Genomic DNA, 6,625 nt, shown 5'->3' on the forward strand with positions numbered 1-6,625 from the left:
ACAATTCCAGCATGGGGACACAACAATTCCAGCATGGGGACACAATTCCAGCATGGGGACACAACAATTCCAGCATGGGGACACAACAACTCCAGCATGGGGATTCAACAATTCCAGCATGGGGACACAACAATTCCAGCACGGGGACTCCACCACCGCCCTGAGCAGCCCCTTCCAAAGCTTTGCAACCCTTCCCATGGAGGAATTTTCCCAAATATCCAATCTAAAGCTCCCCTGGCCCAGCCTGAGGCCGTTCCCTCTCCTCCTGTCACATTCCCTGGGATAAGATCCCAAACCCAGCTGTCCCCTCCTGCCAGGGACTTGTGCAGAGCCAGAAATTTCCCCTGATCCCCCTTTTCTCCAGGCTGAGCCCCTTTCCCAGCCCCATTCCCTTCCCTGGATATGCTCCAGCATGAGGAGAGAGATAAGGAGGGACAGCCCAGGTGGAGCCCCCCAAAATCCCAAACTCTGCATCCCTGAATCCCTCAGCAGGGTGGGAGGGGTGAGGCAGGGAGTGCATCCCCAAGGCCACGAGCAGGGCAGCAGCACCAAGAGCTGCAAACCAGGGGGGAAAAAGTTTGCTTGTAGAATGTGAAAAATAGAAAAACTGGGAAAACTTAAAACTTCTCCTGTCTTTCTTTTTTTTTTTTTCATCTTTTTTAAAATGCTAAGTCACAGATTTTAACAACAAGGGGTAGGGGGGGGAAAGAACATTGTTGTTGAAACCAAAGAATTTCAACTTCCCAGCCTTCTTTATCGTTGTCAACTTCAGAAATTTCCACAGCCTAACAACATCACTTCAAAAGCACTTGGTCTAAACGAACACCAGATAATGAAAGAACATCTTTTAAGAATATTTCCAGGGACATAAAAACCCCCAGCAAGCTTCCACAAGCGACACTTTGACAAACGACGCTCCCAAAGAAAAAAAAACAACCAAAAAAAAAAAAAAAAAAAAAAAAAAATCTGGGCAGGGAACTAAAGCTGCTGGAGAGTGACACTTTCCCTCCTGCTAATTGACAACTTGGGGAAACAAAGCCACAAAAAGAGACACGTTCTGCTGTTCCTCCGGTGCCTGGAGCCTGTCAGGAGCTGGGATCAGCTTGGGTTTGATCTCCAGGAGGGTTGAGGGGGAGCAGAAGGGATCTGCCTGCGAGGGCTGGCAGCACAAAGAGCTGAGAGAGGCAGCCCAGGTGTGTCTGAGAGCCCGTGAGGAGCAGCCAAGGAGGCTGAAAAGGCAGAATTTTCAGTATTTTTAGTGCGCTGTGGTTTAACGGCGTGGCAGGGTCGCATCCGTGGAATGACTCCAGGGTGGGAAGTTGGGAGATGCTGGAGGCATCACTCGGGAGAGTGAATCACATCCAGGAGTTCTGCTTGGAGAAAAATGCAGGAATTTTGGCTAAAGAAGTGTTCAAGGCCAGGCTGGATGGAGGTGTGAGCAGCCTGGGCTGAGGGAAGTGTCCCTGTCCATGGCAGGGGTGAGCGAGAGGAGCTTCAAGGTCCCTTTCCAGCCCAAAACATTCCATGATTCTGTCATTCTGCTGACTCACTGCTTTCCAATAAATCCTGAATTGTTTTTGGTAATAAATCCTGAATTTTCTCCTAAAAATGTGGATTTTCCTTTTTCTCACAATTCTGAGATCAGTAATTACTTGACATGCTTGCTCTAGAGCTCTCTCTATAATATATATATATGAATCTCTATATTATATAGATTTTTATATATAAATATAGATAAATCTCACTAGTACAGACTATTTTTGTCTTGTGAAAAAGATCTGAAAAATACTGAGCATTTTATTAACCCTTTTTAAATTCATTCTCTATGCAATCATGAGCCAGCCTTAGGTTTTATACTGGAAATTTCAGCTGAAATGATTACAAATCCCATGAAAAGGAATTTGGGTTTTAGCAGTCTCTTAGAAGATATTTTTTATTAAAATCAGAGATCCTACAGCATCCAGATTAGATGCTCTGCTGCTTTTTTCTTTTCCTTTTATTTAGCAATAATCTCATGTCTATCTGTACCAAGAGGGCTCTTAAAATCCTACCTTTACATGCAAGAACACTGCTCCAGTGGCTTTTTCACCCCCCCATTTTTATTTCTCTCTCACATAAAAACCAATCCTCCATGAACTTACCACCAGTGAGGCCATTAATAGAAAACAAAATGCACTGATGGAGATTTTAGTGCCGAGTTTCACGCTACAACCCAACCTCATGGCTTGGTTAGAGGGGCAATAAAATCTGCCTTGTTCAGAAGCTGACACTTCCTTTTTATCTCTGAATCTCCAAAGGCTGGCCCGAGCAGTTGGGATGATTTTGCCATGAGAATTATGAGACATTTTAAGGAAAAAGGCCAGCAGATTTTATATTTTGCATCAAAAAATAACGTACAGAGAATTCGGGTTTGTTATTTTGAATAGTGATCATGCAATTTAGCAAATTATTAAAAATAATGACAATTGCACACCAAATTCTGGGCATTTCCTCTCCAGGTTCTGCCATGCTGTATTTTATTCCACTTTGCAGAGAATTATGTTTGGTCTCCTGAAGAAAGATTAGCATCAAATATTAATAGTTCTTCCCTATGCAGAGTCAGAAGATGGGAAGTGTTGGACTGTTTTCCATCATTCTAATAAACTGTTCTGAAGAGAAAGAATTATGGAGTGTCTGAGGTGGTGAAAACATTGCAAAAAATGAGTCCCAGTTCTGAAAATCACAACAGAGAGCAAATCCAGACAACAGGTGGAAGAACATTGGGGCTCTCCAGGTACAAATGCACCTTGTAAATCTTTGTATTTCCCTAAATATCAGAGCACTTCAGGCATTTTTTTACCCTTTCACCCGTTTTGGGAGTTCTGTGGGAGGCAAGTGACAGGAATGAAAGCTGCCTTGAGGTCTGAGCACATTGTTTTGAAACGCCACCCACAGAAGTTCACGCAGATCTCAAATAAATGAGGTGAATGAAACCTGTCTTTCAAAAAGGAGATGGGCAGAGCCCATCATTCACCAGGAACTCGTTTGCCTTCGCTGCAAGTTCAAAATTTTGCTCTTTTGGCAGGAATTACTGACTTTGAACACTTCAGGTACAGACTGATTTCACAATGTGGGTAGGGAGGAACTCAGCCTCCAGATCAGCCTGGAATTCTGGGGACAACTCTGTGTCACCTCTAGACCTCATCACCTCTTTCCCTTTTTTGGATGCACCTGAAGGCAACCAGAACAAAGTTCAAATGGCTCAAATTCCTCGGAAACATGTGTTTCCTTCCTGAAAGGCTTTTAAACAAGAGCTGACTGCAGGAAAGCAAAGACAACAGCTCCCTTAAAAACGGAGCCGTTCCTTCCGTAACATTTTAGATCAAATTAATGATTTAGTGAGTACAAGAACTGCTGCTATCAGGCTTCCACAGCACTCCCAAAAAAGGAGTAGGTGGCTGGAAAAAAACCTGTGGAGAGTCACTGCTCACACAGACGTGGCGGAGCAGAGTTCCAGCCCTCGCCAGCGACGGGAGCAATAAAGTCTGACAAAGATAATGCAACAAACATAATGGTTTGCTTTGCATCTTAAATAGATAATGAAGCAACCAGAGGCAATAGATCCAGCAGTTACTGTGCTCAGGGCTCCATAAATTACAGCTCAGAGCAGCAGGATTTACTGTGCTAATAAAGTTAACAGATGACCGAATTACGGAGCTTTTACTCACTGGTGATGTTCTCCCCATCAAGTTGGGGGGGTCACTCCCAGGAGTGAGGCAGCTGAAAAGTTTGGAATAGAGGAGCCAAATATGAGTTGAAATTATGTTCTGTGGGTAGGAGGAGGTCATCTTTAGGAACTGTGAATCAAGTGTTCCAGAGCAGGTCCCTCGGGAGCTTCCTCCTCCCTCCACAGCTCCAGCCCGCGGGAGATGGCTCCAGACACTTCTCCCTGTCCTGACCCACGTCAGCCCCAAGGACTCAACAATTCCACTCTGTTTCTGTCGGAATAACCCACTCTGGGGTTCCCCTCACCTCCTCCTAGCTGCTCACACAGCTGAACAAAGCTCCCCAGCTCCTCCAGCCGCAAGAAAGCAGCCGGAATTAGAGCACTGAGAGCACTGGAGCAAAACCCATTTCTCCTGATTTGGGGAAGCGTCTCAGGAGCAGAAGGGAAGCAGAAGGGTTGCCCAGAAGTTGCAGATTCATTATTCCAAGTGTCCCAGGCCAGGCTGGACGGGGCTTGAAGCACCCTGGGCTCATGGAAGGTGCCCCAGCCCATGGGACCGGAGGATCCTTGGGATCCCTTCCAACCCAAACCATTTTGGGGTTCAGTTTGGACAGGGATGAGCTCCCACAGCAACGAGGGGGAGATAAACAACCAGCCAACAGAAGCTGAGGCTGAGGCTGAAATGAAACAGCCTTGTACCTAAATGTTCCCTTTCTATTCCCACCAAGAAAATCCTCTTGACATAATTTAATTACACCTAAGAGGACATTACACCTCAGCAGAGGCAGGGAATTCTGAGAACGCTGTGTCAGGGCTGATGACATTATCTGAGCCACTTCTGATGGGATTAATGTTGTTTAAGGGAGCTGAGGAGAATTTAGCTGCACGAGATAGAACAGCAACAAAACAACAGGTCCAGAGGGTGAACACAGCTCTTCCAGGCAGCGGTGGATAATTATGAAATGTAATTATCCTTGGAGTTTCTCAGGGAAAAGAGCGAGGCTTGATAAAATTTTAGCACATTCTTGCTGTTGGGAGGGAAAGAAAGGGAATAAAAAAAGGACATTTCAAGGAAATTAAAAACCTAAGGCAGCAGGTTTGAAATACTGAATGCTGGGATTTGACAGGTCATTTAAATACGTGAAAATGTTATTTAATTCATGTAACCTAAAACTGTACAAATAAAAGTAAATAAGAGGGAGGAGGATTATCTTACAGATGTGTGGGTGTGCATGTAGGATGGGAATTTTAAAATCTAGAACTAATCAGTGGCTAAACCCAACACAGAGCCCCCCTCTCCCTGCTGGTGGCTTCTCCCCATCCCTCAGATCCATCCCATTCCAGCAGCTCTGGCATGGAGTGGATCCAACCCAGGAGCAATTTCCTGAATTTTCAAAATATCCTGAACAAAATTATATTAAAAACCCACATGGAAAAGGAGTAAGACAAAGAATCCTATTTATTCTCTTCCCCTTTACTCCTGCACTAAATTCTGAGTAGCTCACGCTGACATTGCCCCAATGGGATTTAAAATTTCTTTTCTATTATCAATTGTGAAAAAGAATAAAATAATAGAAGACACTGGCTCTGACTGCCAAAATCACCAAACAGAGTGGATAAAGCAGCAAAATGCTTCTCCATTCCCTACTATTCACTTTGAAATAATTTTTTGCAAACAGCAAAGATTAAATAATATGAACAATGTGCTCCCTCTCTGTCCTCTCCACTTCCACACACAGAAAAAAATGGGATGGGCTTTGCTGAGGACCCTGGGAGCACAAAGAAAGTTATAAAGGAAAATATTTTAAGAGAGATATTTTTTTAGTAACTCTCTTTTGAAATATTTCTAAGTATTATTTTAAAATAACTACCATTTGGAGACAGTTCAATTCCAGAAAAGGTGACTCCTCAAAATTGTGGTCTCAAATTCCAAAATTCTGCTCCTTGGTGTTGTCCCAGCACTGTGACTTCACCTTATCCATCTCCAATTTAGGACAGGTGTTGTGGGGCCAGAAATGTGTGATGCTGCAGAAACAGATGTGCTACAAAATGTGCACATCTGGAGCATCCCTCACCCTTTTGTCCCTTCAGATCAGCATTTTCACCTGTGGCTCTGCACGGCTGGGGACATTCTGATGAATCTGTTTCCCACAGAATTCTGCACAAATGGAAAAGAATACATGGAATTTTGATTCCAGCAGATCAGAATCACACAACGCAATCAAGGACAGATTAGAAAACATTCTCTGTGGGGTTCATCAGGAGTGCCTGGGGGACACATCCATTTTTGTCATTTGGTGTCCCCCTCAACAATAAAACCCTGCCAGTTGTCAAGGTGTGTTGGCTTCACAACGAGCAGGGGAAGGCAAAACCTGGAGGAGCACAGGAATAGAAATGCTGCAAGAGAAAAGAAAACTTTGGCTTATCAGGCGTTTTTCAACATTTACTCAGATCAAGCCTCTAAAAATAAAGATGTCTGCCTTTCCTACTAAATTAGCCTCAGCCAGGGATTCTTGTCAGATACATACATTACATAAAGCCAAAAAGAGCCTTAAAAATAGAAGAAAAATAAATAAACCAAAAAACAGAAAGCCAGCAAATCTCTTTGCTTTGAAAGGAGAGATTTGCTTTCATATACATAAATACAAATGAGTCTTTTATCCTGGCATGTGTAGCCTTAATTAGAGCTGGATGTACAGGAATTTCCAGGCACTACAGAGGAGGCGTCAATACAGATCACAAAGTACATCTGGATGGGTGCACAAAACCCCTGGGTGCAGCAATTCCTGCTGCACAACAAATGTTTGTTCCTTACTCAGACTTGCTGTTCTTGAAAACCAATTAAAAAATCAAAAAAAATCAATCAATCCTGCACTGAGTATTTAATGGAGAGATCATTTAGAATAAGTATCTTCTCTA

The sequence above is a fragment of the Parus major genome, chromosome 9 (assembly GCF_001522545.3).
Source record: "Parus major isolate Abel chromosome 9, Parus_major1.1, whole genome shotgun sequence".
In the NCBI taxonomy this organism is placed as follows: domain Eukaryota; kingdom Metazoa; phylum Chordata; class Aves; order Passeriformes; family Paridae; genus Parus; species Parus major.